At 45.7% G+C, this 20,556-nt stretch overlaps 1 long non-coding RNA gene across 1 annotated transcript; it reads right to left on the bottom strand.

Annotated features, from left to right (window-relative positions):
• Window positions 1-11,655: 11,655 nt before the first annotated feature.
• LOC311147430 lies at window positions 11,656-17,060 on the bottom strand. Its single transcript, XR_014614789.1, has 2 exons — window positions 16,964-17,060; window positions 11,656-12,314 (listed from the first exon to the last, which is right to left on the bottom strand). It is a non-coding gene; the product is annotated as an uncharacterized lncRNA (long non-coding RNA).
• Window positions 17,061-20,556: the final 3,496 nt, after the last annotated feature.

Here is a 20,556-nt window from a genome sequence, read left to right as displayed (position 1 = left end):
CCTCCATCAGTGCTCAGACTGTCCACAATAGGCTGAGAGAGGCTGGACTGAGGGCTTGTAGGCCTGTTGTAAGGCAGGTCCTCACCAGACATCACCGGCAACAACATCGCCTATGGGCACAAACCCACCGTCGCTGGACCAGACAGGACTGGCAGAAAGTGCTCTTCACTGATGAGTCGCGGTTTTGTCTCACCAGGGGTGATGGTCGGATTCGCATTTATCGTCGAAGGAATGAGCGTTACACCGAGGCCTGTACTCTGGAGCGGGATCGATTTGGAGTTGGAGGGTCCGTCATGGTCTGGGGCGGTGTGTCACAGCATCATCGGACTGAGCTTGTTGTCATTGCAGGCAATCTCAACGCTGTGCGTTACAGGGAAGACATCCTCCTCCCTCATGTGGTACCCTTCCTGCAGGCTCATCCTGACATGACCCTCCAGCATGATAATGCCACCAGCCATATTGCTCGTTCTGTACGTGATTTCCTGCAAGACAGGAATGTCAGTGTTCTGCCATGGCCAGCGAAGAGCCCGGATCGCAATCCCATTGAGCACGTCTGGGACCTGTTGGATCGGAGGGTGAGGGCTAGGGCCATTCCCCCCAGAAATGTCCGGGAACTTGCAGGTGCCTTGGTGGAAGAGTGGGGTAACATCTCACAGCAAGAACTGGCAAATCTGGTGCAGTCCATGAGGAGGAGATGCACTGCAGTACATAATGCACCTGGTGGCCACACCATATACTGACTGTTACTTTTGATTTTGACCCCCACTTTGTTCAGGGACATATTATTCAATTTCTGTTAGTCACATGTCTGTGGAACTTGTTCAGTTTATGTCTCAGTTGTTGAATCCTGTTATGTTCATATAAATATTTACACGTTAAGTTTGCTGAAAAAAAACGCAGTTGACAATGAGAGGATGTTTGTTTTTTTGCTGAGTTTATTATTATTATTATTATTATTATTATTATTATTATTTTTATAAGTGTGAAATTAGTTTCAATATAGTTTAGGTGTAGTTTGGACGGGCCAACTGGGCTGGAAACTGTTATCTTAGTCAAAAAATACACTATCATCTTACTTTTGTATTTACAGTGCATTCAGTAAGTATTCAAACCCCTTGACTTTTTCCACATTTTGTTACGTTACAGACTTATTCTAAAATTGATTAAATAAATACAAATCATCATTGATCTACACACAATACCCCATAATGACAAAGCAAAAACAGGTTTTTAGACATTTTTGCAGATTCATAAAAAATAGCAATACCTTATTTACATAAGTATTCAGACCCTTTGCTATGAGACTCAAAATTGAGCTCAGGTGCATCCTGTTTCAATTGATCATCCTTGAGATGTTTCTACAACTTGATTATGGTAAATTCAATTGATTGGACATGATTTGGAAAAACACACACCTGTCTATATAAGGTCCCATGGTTGACAGTGCATGTCAGAGCAAAAACCTAGCCATGAGGTCGAAGGAATTGTCTGTTGAGCTCAGAGACAGGATTGTGTCGAGGCACAGATCTGGGGAAGGGTACCAACATTTCTGCAGTATTGAAGGTCCCCCAAAACACAGCGGCCTCCATCATTATTAAATGGAAGAAGTTTGGAACCACCAAGACCCTTGCTAGAGCTGGCCACCCGGCCAAACTGAGCAATTGGGGGAGAAGGGCCTTAGTCAGAGAGGTAACCAAGAACCCGATGGTCACTCTGACAGAGCTCCAGAGTTCCTCTGTGAAGATGGGAGAACCTTCCAGAAGGACAACCATCTCTGCAGCACTCCACCAATCAGGCCTTTATGGTAGAGTGGCCAGATGGAAGCCACTCCTCAGTAAAATACACATGACAGCCCGCTTGGAGTTTGCCAAAAGGCACCTAAAGACTCTCAGACCATGAGAAACAAGATTCTCTGGATTGATGAAACCAAGATTGAACTCTTTGGCCTGAATGCCAAACGTCACGTCTGGAGGAAACCTGGCACCATCCCTACGGTGAAGCATGGTGGTGGCAGCATCATGCTGTGGGGATGTTTTTCAGTGGCAGGGATTGAGAGACTAGTCAGGATCGAGGGAAAGATGAACGGAGCAAAGTACAGAGAGATCCTTGATGAAAACCTGTTCCAGAGCGCTATGGACCTCAGACTGGGGTGAAGATGTACCTTCCAACAGGACAACGACCCTAAGCACAAAGCCAAGACAATGCAGGAGTGGCTTCGGGACAAGTCTCTGAATGCCCTTGAGTGGCCCAGCCAGAGCCCGGACTTGAACCCGATCAAACATCTCTGGAAAGACCTGAAAATAGCTGTGCAGCGATGCTGACAGAGCTTGAGAGGATCTGCAGAGAACAATGGGAGATACAGGTGCACCACGCTTGTAGCATCATACCCAAGAAGACTCGAGGCTGTAATCGCTGCCAAAGGTGCTTCAACAAAGTACTGAGTAAAGGGTCTGAATACTTATGTAAATGTGATATTTCAGATTTGCAAATATTTCTAAAAACCTGTTTTTGCTTTGTCATTATGGGGTATTGTGTATAGATTGATACGGGGAATAAAAAAAATCAATTTCAGAAAAAGGCTGTAACATAATAACATTTTGAAAAAGTCAAGGCGTCTGAATACTTTCTGAATGCATTGTATGTGCTTCTGGATCCGTCAATACATTTTCTGACTGATTAGAATTTGCATTTGGTGTCCTGAGATGTCTTATGACCTATTTTAACCAAAGAAATGCATTCATTTAGCAATTTATTATTTATTATGGAAAATTTATACAATTGAAATGTCAACATCAGAATGACCATCATGGCCATTCTGGTAGTTATGGAATTCTGGTGCTCTGAGTGTTAAGAAAACTGAAAGCTTACCTTGACTTGGAAGAGTTGGATAGCCTTAGTCAGCTAGCTAACATACATAGCATTCTTCTCTGTTTGAGACAAGTAGTTGGGTTGGGTCACGTTGTTGGCTATATGGTAGAAATTCATGAAAACAAAAATGTGCTTAATTTAAGCTTAGGGTTAGGCGTAAGGTTAGCAGTGTGGTTAAGTTTAGGGTTAAGGCTAGGTTTAAAATCAGATTTTAAGAAGATAAATTGTAGGCAGGGTTTATTACCTTGTGGCAGTTGTAACTAGTGATGACCAGGTTGTTGAGTAGGCTAAATTAGCTGCATTAGCTAAGGTAAGGTAAAGTAAGAAGAAGAAGAGAAAAAAACTATGAAATATAGCTATGTCTCTCTCTCTCTCTCTCTCTCTCTCTCTCTCTCTCGCTCTGAAGTCAATGTACCCAGAGGAGGACGGAAAATAGCTGTCCTCTGGCTACACCAACAAAGCTGACTTCATCCCAGCCTATGCTAACCTCCAGTCCCTCGACTTCCTGGCGCTGACGGAAACATGGATTACCACTGAAAACACTGCTACTCCTACTGCTCTCTCCTCGTCTGACCATGTGTTCTCGCATACCCCGAGAGCATCTGGTCAGAGGGGTGGTGGCACAGGAATCCTCATCTCTCCCAAGTGGACATTCTCAATTTTTCCCCTCCCATCTGTCTATCTCCTCATTTGAATTCCATGCTGTCACAGTCACTAGCCCATTTAAGCTTAATATCCTTGTCATCTATCGCCCTCCAGGTTCCCTTGGAGAGTTCATCAATGAGCTTGACGCCTTGATAAGTTCCTTTCCTGAGGATGGCTCACCCCTCACAGTTTTGGGGGATTTTAACCTCCCTACGTCCACATTTGACTCATTTCTCTCTGCCTCCTTCTTTCCACTCCTCTCCTCTTTTGACCTCACCCTCTCACCGTCCCCCCCTACTCACAAGGCAGGCAATACGCTTGACCTCATCTTTACTAGATGCTGCTCTTCTACTAATCTCACTGCAACTCCCCTCCATGTCTCCGACCACTACTTTGTATCCTTTTCTCTCTCGCTCTCCTCCAACACTACTCACTCTGCCCCTACACAGATGGTAATGCGCCGCCACAACCTTCGCTCTCTCTCTCCCACTACTCTCTCCTCTTCCATCCTATCATCTCTTCCCTCTGCTCAATCCTTCTCCCTCCAATCTCCTGATTCTGCCTCCTCAACCCTCCTCTCCTCCCTTTCTGCATCCTTTGACTCTCTGTGTCCCCTATCCTCCCGGCCGGCTCGGTCCTCCCCTCCAGCTCCGTGGCTTGATGACTCATTGCGAGCTCACAGAACAGAGCTCCGGGCAGCGGAGCGGAAATGGAAGAAAACTAAACTCCCTGCCGACCTGGCATCTTTTCACTCCCTCCTCTCTACATTTTCTTCATCTGTTTCTGCTGCTAAGGCCACTTTCTACCACTCTAAATTCCAAGCATCTGCCTCTAACCCTAGGAAGCTCTTTGCCACATTTTCCTCCCTGCTGAATCCTCCCCCCCCCCCCCCCTCCTCTCTCTCTGTGGATGACTTCGTCAACCACTTTGAAAAGAAGGTTGACGACATCCGATCCTCGTTTGTTAAGTCTAATGACACTGCTGGTCCTACTCACACTGCCCTACCCTATGCTTTGACTTCTTTCTCCCCTCTCTCTCCAGATAAAATCCTGCGACTTGTGACTGCAGGCCGCCCAACAACCTGCCCGCTTGACCCCATCCCCTCCCCTCTTCTCCAGACCATCTCCGGTGACCTTCTCCCCTACCTCACCTCGCTGATCAACTCATCCTTGACCGCTGGCCATGTCCCTTCCGTCTTCAAGAGAGCGAGAGTTGCACCCCTTCTCAAAAAACCAACACTCGATCCCACTGATGTCAACAACTACAGACCAGTATCCCTTCTTTCTTTTCTTTCCAAAACTATTGAGCGTGCCGTCTTTAGCCAACTCTCTTGCTATCTCTCTCAGAATGACCTTCTTGATCCAAACCAGTCAGGTTTCAGGACTGGTCATTCAACTGAGACTGCTCTTCTCTGTGTCACGGAGGCTCTCCGCACTGCTAAAGCTAACTCTCTCTCCTCTGCTCTTGTCCTTCTAGACCTGTCTGCTGCCTTTGATACTGTGAACCATCAGATCCTCCTCTCCACCCTCTCCGAGCTGGGCATCTCCGGCGCGGCTCACTCCTGGATTGCGTCCTACCTGACCGGTCGCTCCTACCAAGTGGCGTGGCGAGAAGCTGTCTCCGCACCACGTGCTCTCACCACTGGTGTCCCCCAGGGCTCAGTTCTAGGCCCTCTCCTATTCTCCCTATACACCAAGTCACTTGGCTCTGTCATATCCTCACATGGCCTCTCCTATCATTGCTACGCTGACGATACACAACTAATCTTCTCCTTTCCCCCTTCTGATAACCAGGTGGCGAATCGCATCTCTGCATGTCTGGCAGACATATCAGTATGGATGACGGATCACCACCTCAAGCTGAACCCTGGCAAGACGGAGCTGCTCTTCCTCCCGGGGAAGGACTGCCCGTTCCATGATCTCGCCATCACGGTTGACAACTCCGTTGTGTCCTCCTCCCAGAGTGCGAAGAGCCTTGGCGTGACCCTGGACAACACCCTGTCGTTCTCCACTAACATCAAGGCGGTGACCCGATCCTGCAAGTTCATGCTCTACAACATTCGGAGAGTACGACCCTGCCTTACACAGGTCCTAATCCAGGCACTTGTCATCTCCCGTCTGGATTACTGCAACTCGCTGTTGGCTGGCCTCCCTGCCTGTGCCATTAAACCCCTACAACTCATCCAGAATGCCGCAGCCCGTCTGGTGTTCAACCTTCCCAAGTTCTCTCACGTCACCCCCCTCCTCCGCACACTCCACTGGCTTCCAGTTGAAGCTCGCATCCGTTACAAGACCATGGTGCTTGCCTATGGAGCAGTGAGGGGAACGGCACCTCCGTACCTTCGGGCTCTGATCAGTCCCTACACCCAAACGAGGGCATTGCGTTCATCCACCTCTGGCCTGCTGGCTCCCCTTCCTCTGCGGAAGCATAGTTCCCGCTCAGCCCAGTCAAAACTGTTCGCTGCTCTGGCACCCCAATGGTGGAACAAGCTCCCTCACGACGCCAGGACAGCGGAGTCACTCACCACCTTCCGGAGACATTTGAAACCCCACCTCTTTAAGGAATACCTGGGATAGGATAAAGTAATCCTTCTACCCCCCCCCCCCCCAAAAAAAAAAGAAAAAAAAAAGAAAAAAAAAAAAAGTGTAAAGTGGTTTTCCCACTGGCTATAGGGTGAATGCACCAATTTGTAAGTCGCTCTGGATAAGAGCGTCTGCTAAATGACGTAAATGTGCCCTTGAGCAAGGCACTTAACCCTAATTGCTCCTGTAAGTCGCTCTGGATAAGAGCGTCTGCTAAATGACTAAAATGTAATGTAAAAATGTGCTACCCTAGAGGATGCTGTTGAGGCTACATTAGACTGTCATTCCGAAACAGTGTGTTTTAATCAGTTATTTGGTGAAATGTGAATATACAGTATTTAGTATAGTTTTATCAAAAAATGAAAACTTTTTTAATATTTCACTATTTTAATTTGTATGAAATTAACTGTGAATTTCATACTCCTCCTCTGAGGAGCCTCCACTGGTGTGTGTGTATGTGTGTGTATGTCCACCACTGAAGGTATTTTCTGCCTGTGAGAGACAGTTCTTCTTCTACTGCCGAGAGAGAGAAAAGGGAGAAATGGACAACCGCCTGCCTTTCATATCCATCCAGATGGCTAAATGCATGGCTTTCAAACCTCACTGGCAGTGACACAAACTATATACAGGCTCTTATGAAAAGAAGAATGGTGGCGCACCATGCAGATGAATCTATCGCTTCTCTCACACACACACACACACACACACACACACACACACACACACACACACACACGCACACACACACACACACACACACACACAGTAAATGTATTTGTATTACATCCTACAGATTCAGGACAAGGTTATCTTTATGACCCATAGTCACTCTTTGTCTGTCTTTCTCCCATACTGCCTCTAACTCTTTCTGTCTAATTCATTGAAATGTCCCCCTCGTCGCTCCCTCTGTCCTTCTCTCTTCCTGTCTTTCTTTCCCCGTTCTCTTTCCTTCCCCCCTGTCAGCCCTGTCAGGCCCATGAAAGCCATGGAATGATTGGATAATCGGTGGTCGTCACACCATCCCAATAGAGAGACCAGCGTTTCACACGCTCGAGAGAGAGAGAGACCTCTGTCTCTACTGGTTTGTGTTTGGGTGTGTGTGTGTGTACGTGTGTGCATGTGCATGCGTGCACAGGTCTATGTGTGTTAGGGGGGTGGAGACAGAAAAGTAATTTACCATAAACAGGCATACATACCCTTTAGTTAAACTCCTGACGCCCAGAAGCTTTGGAGGGTTTCAGGAATGGAAGGTCAGGGAATTCCAAACGGGTCAGACTGGGAATCACAATATTACATGCCGTAGTTCCACACGTGTTAGGATGGCACATGTTGCATCGTCACTATGGCAGACATCCCTCATATCCTGCCATTTACATAGGAGAGATTTGTAGTGTTTTCAGTGGGCTGGGCTAGCTGAGGTCGAGCAGAGTAAATCCTTACTGTCGCTGCTTTGTTTTCATTCTTTATTAAAAGAAAACATATCTGGGCAGACCCAGTAACTCTCCCCAAAGCCTGCTCTTATTGAAAAAACCTTGCACTCTCTGTCAAACCATCATACACTGATGTGTGTGAATTGTGTCCGGTGCGTGAATGCATCAGCACAGTCTTCTCTCCACCGTAAATCATCGCTCTCCATGCCAATATCTCATACCAGGGGTCACATAATTATGGTGCCTGTGATTTTCTATAGAATCATAGGGATACTCATTGTGGGTCCATGGAAAGACTATACTTCAGTCACCTCATCACACTTGTTTCCACATAGCCTTCCCCATCTCTGGAAGGAGATACAGTGTAAGTTGTAAATCTAATGGTGTATATGACTCCCATCAGTGTGGGCTCCTATAGTTCAGGCCCCTGTGGATACAGAGACAGTTTACTAGTCTAACTGGCTTAGTGGCTCACTGACAGACAGATGCAAATCATCCTCTTACTCTGCGAACAGACTGGAACACAGCTCTCAGACACACAGCGAGGAACCAGATGGTCCCTGTTACACAACTCCCAGTCCACTGCCATCCAGACATACCCGGCCTATCAATCCAGTATCTACTGCCATTTAGATTAGCCTCTCAATTTCGTGTTAAGATAAACTGTCAGATCACCAAGGGGAAGTGTGTATGTGTGTGTGTGTGTGTCATTATCGTTCACGAGTGTAAATCAAGCAGCCATGAGCAGAACCTGGAAGCCATTGTGTCAAAATCAAAGTTTTAATTTCATTCCTGTGGTATATAATGCAGTGGGGGAAAAGAGATTAGAACGGACCAGCACCTCGAAACTCAAATAGCGAGTAATAAAAACTGTACTTTAATATAAATCTGGTAATAAGCTTGTGTGTGTGTGTGTGTGTGTGTGTGTGCGGTTGTGTTTGTCTTAAGCAGAGACCTCTGTTTAACTGAGAACACAAACCACGCAGTAGAAACTTTAAATTTAAAAAGAGTACAGTCATGCTACATTTCTCTGGTATGGAGCTGACAGGAAGACAGGGATGGATGGATGGATGGATGGATGGATGGATGGATGGATGGATGGATGGATGGATGGATGGATGGATGGATGGATGGATGGATGGATGGATGGATGGATGGATGGATGGATGGATGGATGGATGGATGGATGGATGGATGGATGGATGGATGGATGGATAGATACAGTGGGGAAAAAAAGTATTTAGTCAGCCACCAATTGTGCAAGTTCTCCCACTTAAAAAGATGAGAGAGGCCTGTAATTTTCATCATAGGTACACGTCAACTATGACAGACAAATGGAGGGAAAAAAATCCAGAAAATCACATTGTAGGATTTTTAATGAATTTATTTGCAAATTATGGTGGAAAATAAGTATTTGGTCACCTACAAACAAGCAAGATTTCTGGCTCTCACAGACCTGTAACTTCTTCTTTAAGAGGCTCCTCTGTCCTCCACTAGTTACCTGTATTAATGGCACCTGTTTGAACTTGTTATCAGTATAAAAGACACCTGTCCACAACCTCAAACAGTCACACTCCAAACTCCACTATGGCCAAGACCAAAGAGCTGTCAAAGGACACCAGAAACAAAATTGTAGACCTGCACCAGGCTGGGAAGACTGAATCTGCAATAGGTAAGCAGCTTGGTTTGAAGAAATCAACGGTGGGAGCAATTATTAGGAAATGGAAGACATACAAGACCACTGATAATCTCCCTCGATCTGGGGCTCCACGCAAGATCTCACCCCGTGGGGTCAAAATGATCACAAGAACGGTGAGCAAAAATCCCAGAACCACACGGGGGGACCTAGTGAATGACCTGCAGAGAGCTGGGACCAAAGTAACAAAGCCTACCATCAGTAACACACTACGCCGCCAGGGACTCAAATCCTGCAGTGCTAGACGTGTCCCCCTGCTTAAGCCAGTACATGTCCAGGCCCGTCTGAAGTTTGCTAGAGTGCATCCAGAAGAGGATTGGGAGAATGTCATATGGTCAGATGAAACCAAAATATAACTTTTTGGTAAAAACTCAACTCGTCGTGTTTGGAGGACAAAGAATGCTGAGTTGCATCCAAAGAACACCATACCTACTGTGAAGCATGGGAGTGAAAACATCATACTTTGGGGCTGTTTTTCTGCAAAGGGACCAGGACGACTGATCCGTGTAAAGGAAAGAATGAATGGGGCCATGTATCGTGAGATTTTGAGTGAAAACCTCCTTCCATCAGCAAGGGCATTGAAGATGAAACGTGGCTGGGTCTTTCAGCATGACAATGATCCCAAACACACCGCCCGGGCAACGAAGGAGTGGCTTCGTAAGAAGCATTTCAAGGTCCTGGAGTCTCCAGATCTCAACCCCATAGAAAATCTTTGGAGGGAGTTGAAAGTCCGTGTTGCCCAGCGACAGCCCCAAAACATCACTGCTCTAGAGGAGATCTGCATGGAGGAATGGGCCAAAATACCAGCAACAGTGTGTGAAAACCTTGTGAAGACTTACAGAAAACGTTTGACCTGTGTCATTGCCAACAAAGGGTATATAACAAAGTATTGAGAAACTTTTGTTATTGACCAAATACTTATTTTCCACCATAATTTGCAAATAAATTCATTAAAAATCCTACAATGTGATTTTCTGGATTTTTTTTCCACATTTTGTCTGTCATAGTTGACGTGTACCTATGATGAAAATTACAGGCCTCTCTCATATTTTTAAGTGGGAGAACTTGCACAATTGGTGGCTGACTAAATACTTTTTTTCCCCACTGTAGATAGATCCTAGAGCAGTGGGCACCAACCTTTTCTGAGTCAAGATCACTTTCTCAAAATATAAGCTGAGATCTACCACTCCGATTTTTTTGTTTTACATGACTGAAAGAATGTAAGCCTACGCAACATTGTGTATGCTCCCGAGTGGTACAGTGGTCTGCATCTCAGTGCTTGAGGAGTCACTACAGACCCCCTGGTTCGATTCCAGGCTGTATCACAACCGGCCATGATTGGGAGTCCCATAGGGCGGTGCACAATTGGCCCAGCGTCGTCCGTGTTTGGCCTGTGTAGGCCGTCATTGTAAATAAGAATTTGTTCTTAACTGACTTGCCTAGTTAAATAAAGGTTAAAAAAAACATTAACCTATTAAAAACAGTACTGTAGCAATGATGTTTGTGCAGTAGGCTATAAGCTACATTATCACCACATATTGGCTTTGCTTGAATTGCCCTGCCAATGCATTGTTGTTCAGAATGAAAAAAAAATATATATATATTTCAAATTTAGAGTTAGGTTATATGATCACACCGGTAACAGATCAGTTGTTGTATTACTTGTGAGGCACAGCTGAGGGAGCATACATTTAAATAAATGTATTTTACTGGGTTGATGGTGCCTGCATCTGATGGTCATTCTCAGCGGAGGGAGAGAGCAGCAGACTGAGGGTCAGCCTCTCAACATCCCCCCGCTCTCCCTTTCCTCTGCTGACACGGACCAAAAAGGGACACGTCTTCCAGCTGACACCGAAATTCGAGAAACAACGCATTATTTCTGCCTCATGAACAAATTAATGTTGTTACTCCAGAGAAAGTGAAATATTCCTCGATATTAAAAAAGGCCCAAGCCGCTAATAATAACAACGCAAGCCTATCGATACACTTTTCTACCAATTCATTACAGCTGCAGTGCTGATTATAGCGCAATAAAGCACATTTAATGGCTTATAAAAGTGTTCACAGTGCTGAATAAAAACTTAAACACGAACTCACTCATAAAACCAGCAGATTTGAAAAGTTGTGAAATCTCACAGTATCAACTTTGCTTTAGCTTTATTTTATGCCTGCTACGTTAATGCAGACACTGTAATCTGAGCCATACAATTGCCTATAGTGCACTTGATTTGCTCTCTGGGCTGCCGGGAAGGCAGAGTTTGTATCTTAAGACACTTTGAAATGGTTCAAAATGGGAACACTTTGCCTATCCGGCACGCAGGGCAGCTGAATTGGGTGCACCTACCGCCAACAGCGATAGACAAATGAATAAAAATGTACCTGTCACGATGTAGTTGTGGATGGGGTGGTGAAGTCAGGTGCAGGACACAGCGGATAAGTCAAACAGCTTTACTTGACTGAAATACACAATACAGAATATAAATGGCCTCAAAACACAGGAGGCGAAAACCTAAGCGCAACGCGTAAAACACTAAAGCACAACATAAACCAACAGACAAACGACAGGCGGACAACAACACACAACTCCAAAACATAACACAGGGAAACTTATAAGTGACATAATCAGGACAGAATACGAAACAGGTGCACTAAACTAGACATGACCAAACGAACATCGAAACATCAAACGGTGGCAGCTAGTACTCCGGGGATGACGAACGCCAAAGCCTGCCCAAACAAGGAGGAGGAGCAGCCTCGGCGGTATTCGTGACAGTACCCCCCCCTTGACGCGCGGCTCCAGCCGTGCGCCGACCCCGGCCTCGGGGAAGGCCAGGAGGACGCGGAGCAGGGCGCGTGGGATGGTTTCGGTGGAACTCCGTCAGGAGGGAGGGATCTAAGATATCCCTCCTAGGCACCCAGCACCGTTCCTCCGGACCGTACCCCTCCCACTCCACGAGATATTGTAGACCCCCCATCCGACGTCTCGAATCCACGATGGACCTGACTGAGTACGCCGGAGCCCCCTCGATGTCCAGTGGGGGCGGAGGAGTCTCTCTTATCTCACAGTCCTGGAGTGGACCAGCTACCACCGGCCTGAGGAGAGACACATGGAAAGAGGGGTTAATGCGATAATCATTAGGCAGTTGTAACTTGTAGCATACCTCGTTCAATCTCCTCAGGACTTTAAATGGCCCCACAAACCGCCGACCCAGCTTCCGGCAGGGCAGGCGAAGGGGCAGGTTTCGAGTCGAGAGCCAGACTCGATCTCCAGGTGCGTACACTGGACCCTCACTGCGGTGGAGATCGGCGCTCGCCTTCTGTCTACGGATAGCCCGCTGCAGATGGACGTGGGCAGCGTTCCACGTCTCCTCCGAGCCCCGAAACCACTCATCCACCGCAGGAGCCTCGATCTGGCTCTGATGCCATGGTGCCAGAACCGGCTGATACCCTAACACACATTGGAAAGGGGTCAGGTTAGTAGAGGAGTGGCGAAGAGAGTTCTGGGCAATCTCTGCCCAAGGGATATAACCCGACCACTCCTCCTGCCGGTCCTGGCAATATGATCTCAGAAACCTGCCCACATCCTGGTTCACTCTCTCCACCTGCCCATTACTCTCAGAGTGAAAACCCGAGGTAAGGCTAACCGAGACCCCCAACCGTTCCATGAACGCCCTCCAGACTCTAGAGGTGAATTGGGGACCTCGATCTGACACTATATCCTCGGGAACCCCGTAGTGCCGGAAGACGTGGGTAAACAAAGCCTCTGCGGTCTGTAGGGCAGTAGGGAGACCCGGCATTGGGATGAGACGACAGGCCTTAGAGAACCGATCCACAACGACCAGAATGGTGGTATTCCCATGGGAGGGAGGTAGGTCAGTGACAAAGTCTACCGAGAGGTGAGACCACGGCCGTTGTGGAACGGGCAGGGGCTGTAACTTCCCCCTGGGCAGGTGTCTAGGCGCCTTACACTGGGCGCACACTGAGCAGGATGGTGGTGGTAAGGTAGGAGGAGGTGTGGGCAAACCTCCTCTCTCCCATCGGCGCAGGGTGTCCATGACCTCCTGCATGGCGGACCCGAGTTGCTGGATTCTGGCGTCCTGGAAGCTGACCCGATCTTCCAGCGACTCGGTTCCCGCCGCTGCTCCTGCTGACTCCATGGTAATAGGTGTGTTGTTCTGTCACGATGTACTTGTGGATGTGGTGGTGAAGTCAGGCGCAGGACACAGCGGATAAGTCAAACAGCTTTACTTGACTGAAATACACAATACAGAATATAAATGGCCTCAAAACACAGGAGGCGAAAACCTACGCGCAACGCGTAAAACACTAAAGCACAACATAAACCAACAGACAAACGACAGGCGGACAACAACACACAACTCCAAAACATAACACAGGGAAATTTATAAGTGACATAATCAGGACAGAATACGAAACAGGTGCACTAAACTAGACATGACCAAATGAACATCGAAACATCAAACGGTGGCAGCTAGTACTCCGGGGACGACGAACGCCGAAGCCTGCCCGAACAAGGAGGAGAAGCAGCCTCGGCGGTATTCGTGACATTACCAGGACGTGTACTCAGAGCATGCGCGGACCAACTGGCAAGTGTCTTCACTGACATTTTCAACCTCTGCCTGACCGAGTCTGTAATACCTACATTTCAAGCAGACCACCATAGTCCCTGTGCCCAAGGTAACCTGCCTAAATGACTACCGCCCCGTAGCACTCATGTCGGTAGCCATGAAGTGCTTTGAAAGGCTGGTCATGGCTCACATCAACACCATCATCCCGGAAACCCTAGACCCATTCCAATTCGCATACCGCCCCAACAGATCCACAGATGACGCAATCTCAATCGCACTCCACACTGCAGGTTGAGAGCTTCAAGTTCCTTGGTGTCCACATCACCAACTAACTATCATGGTCCAAACACACCAAGACAGTCGTGAAGAGGGCATGACAAAGCCTATTCCCCCTCAGGAGACTGAAAAGATTTGGCATGGGTCCTCGATCTTCAAAAAGTTATACAGCTGCACCATCGAGAGCATCCTGACTGGTTGCATCACTGCCTGGTATGGCAACTGCTCGGCTTCCGACCTCAAGGCACTACAGAGGGTAGTGCGTACGGCCCAGTACATTACTGGGCCAAGCTTCCTGCCATCCAGGGCATCTATACCAGGCGTTGTCAGAAGAAGGCCCTAAAAAACTATCAAAGACTCCAGCCACCTAAGTCATAGACTGTTCTCTCTTCTACCGCACGGCAAGCGGTACCAGAGCGCCAATTCTATGTCCAAAACAGCTGAGACTCCTGAACAGCTAATCAAATGGCTACCCGGACTCTTTACCGGTACCCCCTGTATATAGCCTCGCTACTGTTATTTTACTGCTGCTCTTTAATTATTTGTTGTAGAATTTTTTTTTTTTTTTTTTTTTTTACTTATATATTTTTTACTTCACACTTATTTTTCTTAAAACTGCATTGTTGGTTAAGGGCTTGTAAGTAAGCATTTCACTGTAAGGTCTACACCTGTTGTATTCGGTGCATGTGACAAATACATTTGATTTGATATCCCTCCTGGACAAAAGTAACACCTATGTGAGAATGCTGTTCATTGACTACAGCTCAGCGTTCAACACCATAGTGCCCACAAAGCTCATCACAAAGCTAAGGACTTCTACCTATTTATAGTCAATTTACCCCTAACTACATGTACAAATTACCTCGACTAACATGTACCCCCGCACATTGACTCGGTACCGGTACCCCCTGTATATAGCCTCATTATTTTTATTTTATTGTGTTACTTTTTTATTTTCATTTAATTTTTTACTTCCGTTTATTTAGTAAATATTTTCTAAACTCTTTTTCTTAAAACTGCATTGTTGGTTAAGCTTGTAAGTGCTTGTAAGTAAGCATTTCACGGTAAGGTCTACACCTGTTGTATTCGGCGCATGTGACAAATACAATTGGATTTGATTTGATACATTGGTAAGCCACATGGCTATGGCTATCACTGACTGTACATTAGAGAATGTGTATGTGCGTGTTACTGTTTGGTTACTGTACATATGGAATCCCAACAAGCTCTCACAGTCTCACTGCAGTGTTAGAAGTTTTTCCACATTTCTCCAAACGCCTAATTTCAAAGTTGTTCCAAACGTTTCAACGTTTTTGGGATGAAACGTCAAATTTCAAAGTTGCAAAAACAAGTGCCTATCACTGGGATTGAACACACAACCCCTGCAGCTGGCGCTCACAGGTTACACCCATCAGCCGTCCCCATCCACAAAACCCAAGCCTACTTGATGGTAATAGTGCTCACCGTTGCTCCTAGTGGCAACGTCCTGTATTTAGGCACACAGCTCCCTCATGGTTTTAAGCATAAAAGGCACACAGAAAGAACTCTACGGTGAAGGCATTAATTCAGACTGGGTTAAGTTAAGGGTTTAGTTTTGGAATACAGAAACAACTCTACGGTTAAGGCATTAATTCAGACTGGGTTAAGTTAAGGGTTAAGTTTTGGAATACAGAAACAACTCTATGGTTAAGGCAGTAAGTCAGACTGGGTTAAGTTAAGGGTTAAGTTTTGGAATACAGAAACAACTCTACGGTTAAGGCATAATTTCAGACTGGGTTAAGTTAAGGGTTAAGTTTTGGAATACAGAAACAACTCTACGGTTAAGGCATAATTTCAGACTGGGTTAAGTTAAGGGTTAAGTTTTGGAATACAGAAACAACTCTACGGTTAAGGCATAATTTCAGACTGGGTTAAGTTAAGGGTTAAGTTTTGGAATACAGAAACAACTCTATGGTTAAGGCATTAATTCAGACTGGGTTAAGTTAAGGGTTTAGTTTTGGAATACAGAAACAACTCCACGGTTAAGGCATTAATTCAGACTGGGTTAAGTTAAGGGTTAAGTTTTGGAATACAGAAACAACTCCACGGTTAAGGCATTAATTCAGACTGGGTTAAGTTAAGGGTTAAGTTTTGGAATACAGAAACAACTCTATGGTTAAGGCATTAATTCAGACTGGGTTAAGTTAAGGGTTAAGTTTTGGAATAGAGAAACAACTCTACCGTTAAGGCATTAATTCAGACTGGGTTAAGTTAAGGGTTAAGTTTTGGAATACAGAAACAACTCTACCGTTAAGGCATTAATTCAGACTGGGTTAAATTAAGGGTTAAGTTTTGGAATACAGAAAAAACTGTAGGGTTAACTTCAGGCATTCATTCCGATTGGTTAACAATTAGGCATTCATTCCAATTGCTTAAGTGAAGGATTAAGGTTTGAGATAGGGTTAAAACAGAAAAACAACTCCACGGTTAAGTTTAGCCATTAATTAAAACTTGCCTTGATAAACTCATTGTGGACAGATGGTGCAGTGATTGAACCAGTGAGCTCCACCTCCATACACTTAATTCAATTCCAGCTCTGGGCAATGAGTTTACTATATTTGCCCCTAGTGGACGGTTTTGACGGCCTTGAATCTGGAGTGATCTCTATGGGAAACTCAGGATTGGTTCCGATCCGGTTCTGGGAACTCGTGTCTTTATTAATCTAAAGATTTGTTTAACTGCACCGCTATATATGAGGGATTATCCTGCTACAGTATAGTAAATCACCACACACACACACACACACACACACACACACACACACCATGGAAAAACTGTGTGTGTGTGTGAGAGAGAGTGAGTGTTCTGCCAGCGTATGCTACCTAGCTACCGACTTACCTACCGACATCGTTTTTAGTAGAGATGGTAACGCTATATCTGCACAATCCTTTTAATCCTATGTCTGTTTAGCTGTGCTTGGAGTTGTGTATTGCCCATAGGTGACTGGCTCCAGTATTAACCTTGGCGGCAGCTGTGTTGTGTGGTGGTATGTGACCTACATAGTGTCATCAGTACACTATCTGGGACTGACAGGGGCATGGTGAGCTGGACTTTGTCTTGTCCCTTTGTCTTGCTTAACTGTGTGTGTGTGTGTGTGTGTGTGTGTGTGTGTGTGTGTGTGTGTGTGTGTGTGTGTGTGTGTGTGTGTGTGTGTGTGTGTGTGTGTGTGTGTGTGTTTGTGTGTGTGTGAATACCTCTGTGTGTGTGAATAGCGCTCACTGTGAACTCGTCTGGAAATGTCTCTGGGAAACCTGGTTGCCTCTATGAGAAAAATTATTTTGGTATCTGGCATCATCTGCACTCTGGAAGCTAACACGTTTTCTTGTGTCAGGCAAGGTTATTATTTATCACGCACATGTAGTTGACTTCCTCAAAGTCTACACGTGCTACAGGCATATGAGCACTCTGGTATGGTTCTAATGATTAGTGTGAGAGCCCCACAGCTCAGAGAGATGCTAAATCCTATAGAGAAATGTTTTGACATTAAAACACCCTGTGGATTCAATGGCGCCGGAGAAGATTGCTGCCGTTTTACAGCCCTCTAACCAAATGTACTATTATGTGTGTTTTTTCGCGTTATTTGTAATTTATTCTGTACATAATGTTTCTGCCACCGTCTCTTATGACGAAAAATTGCTTCTGGATATCAGGACAGCGCTTACTCACCTCGTATTGGACAAAGATTGTTTCTTCAACGAGTCGGACACAAAGGATAATCTACAGACACCCGACAAGGCCCAAATCCCTGTCATTTGCATGAGAAAGAGACAGAGATATCGTGGACGTAGGTCGGGGTGTCTTGTAAGGATTCGACGGTGAGCGAGTAATCTGCCTCTTCCATCAATCCTATTAGCCAATGTTCAATCGTTTCAAAACAAATTGGATGACCTAAGACTAAGGTTATCCTACCAACGGGACATTAAAAACTGTAATATCTTATGTTTCACCGAGTCGTGACTAAACGACGACATGGATAACATACAGCTAGCGGGCTATACGCTACATCGGCAGGATAGAGCGGCTGACTCCGCTAAGACAAGGGGTGATGGTCTGTGTATATTTGTAAACAACAGCTGGCGCACAAAATCTAATACTAAGGAAGTCTCAAGGTTTTGCTCGCCTGAGGTAGAGTATCTCATGATAAGCTGTAGACCACACTATTTACCAAGAGAATTTTCATCTATATTTTTTGTAGCTGTCTATCTACCACCACAAACCGATTCTGGCACTAAGATTGCACTCAATGAGCTGTATAAGGCCATAAGCAAACAGGAAAACGCTCATCCAGAGGCAGCGCTCCTAGTGGCTAGGGACTTTAATGCAGGGAAACTTAAATCCGTTCTACCTAATGTCACGGTTTCGGCCGAGGCTGCTGCTCCTCCTCCTTTCTCGGGCAGGCTTCGGCGGTCGTCGTCCCCGGAGTACTAGCTGCCACCGTTGTACAGTGGGGGAAAAAAGTATTTAGTCAGCCACCAATTGTGCATGTTTTCCCACTTAAAAAGATGAGAGAGGCCTGTAATTTTCATCATAGGTACACGTCAACTGTGACAGACATATTGAGAAAAAATCCAGAAAATCACATTGTAGGATTTTTAATGAATTGATTTGCAAATTATGGTGGAAAATAAGTATTTGGTCATCTACAAACAAGCAAGATTTCTGGCTCTCACAGACCTGTAACTTCTTCTTTAAGAGGCTCCTCTGTCCTCCACTTGTTACCTGTATTAATGGCACCTGTTTGAACTTGTTATCAGTATAAAAGACACCTGTCCACAACCTCAAACAGTCACACTCCAAACTCCACTATGGCCAAGACCAAAGAGCTGTCAAAGGACACCAGAAACAAAAGTGTAGACCTGCACCAGGCTGGGAAGACTGAATCTGCAATAGGTAAGCAGCTTGGTTTGAAGAAATCAACTGTGGGAGCAATTATTAGGAAATGGAAGACATACAAGACCACTGATAATCTCCCTCGATCTGGGGCTCCACGCAAGATCTCACCCCGTGGGGTCAAAATGATCACAAGAACGGTGAGCAAAAATCCCAGAACCACACGGGGGGACCTAGTGAATGACCTGCAGAGAGCTGGGACCAAAGTAACAAAGCCTACCATCAGTAACACACTACGCCGCCAGGGACTCAAATCCTGCAGTGACAGACGTGTCCCCCTGCTTAAGCCAGTACATGTCCAGGCCCGTCTGATGTTTGCTAGAGTGCATTTGGATGATCCAGAAGAGGATTGGGAGAATGTCATATGGTCAGATGAAACCAAAATAGAAATTTTTGGTAAAAACTCAACTCGTCGTGTTTGGAGGACAAAGAATACTGAGTTGCATCCAAAGAACACCATACCTACTGTGAAGCATGGGGGTGGAAACATCATGCTTTGGGGCTGTTTTTCTGCAAAGGGACCAGGACGACTGATCTGTGTAAAGGAAAGAATGAATGGGGCCATGTATCGTGAGATTTTGAGTGAAAACCTCCTTCCATCAGCAAGGGCATTGAAGATTAAACGTGGCTGGGTCTTTCAGCATGACAATGATCCCAAACACACCGCCCGGGCAACGAAGGAGTGGCTTCGTAAGAAGCATTTCAAGGTCCTGGAGTGGCCTAGCCAGTCTCCAGATCTCAACCCCATAGAAAATATTTGGAGGGAGTTGAAAGTCCGTGTTGCCCAGCGACAGCCCCAAAACATCACTGCTCTAGAGGAGATCTGCATGGAGGAATGGGACAAAATACCAGCAACAGTGTGTGAAAACCTTGTGAAGACTTACAGAAAACTTTTGACCTGTGTCATTGCCAACAAAGGGTATATAACAAAGTATTGAGAAACTTTTGTTATTGACCAAATACTTATTTTCCACCATAATTTGCAAATAAATTCATAAAAAATCCTACAATGTGATTATTCTGGAATATTTTTTCTCATTTTGTCTGTCATAGTTGACGTGTACCTATGATGCAAATTGCAGGCCTCTCTCATCTTTTTAAGTGGGAGAACTTGCACAATTGGTGGCTGACTAAATACTTTTTTTCCCCACTGTATGTTATCGATGTTTGTTTGGTTTTGTCTTCTTTGTACACCTGTTTCCTTTTAGTGTTAATTATGTCTCCTATAAGTTTCTCGTTTTGTTAGTCGTGTGTTGTGTGTAATTATTCCGCCTGTCTTTTTGGTGCTGCTCGTTTTTTGCATGTTCTGGATAGTCGCACTGTGTTTCGTGCGCTATAGCATTTGAGTGTTTTTACGCACTGCTGCGTAATAGTTCGCCTCCTGGTTAGTTGAGGCCAGTGTTTATTATTTTTTCATTCAGTAAAGTCGGTTGGACGAAGCTTCTGTGTCCTGCGTTTGACTCCTACACCACGTCCACCTCAGCAGTTTCTGACAGAATTACACACCATCTATGGAGTCAGCAGGAGCAGCAGCAGCGCCC

The sequence above is a fragment of the Coregonus lavaretus genome, assembly GCF_964263955.1.
Source record: "Coregonus lavaretus genome assembly, chromosome: 20".
NCBI lineage: Eukaryota > Metazoa > Chordata > Actinopteri > Salmoniformes > Salmonidae > Coregonus > Coregonus lavaretus.
Note: the sequence above shows the minus strand (reverse complement) of the source record. Positions and strands in the feature narration are given on the sequence as shown.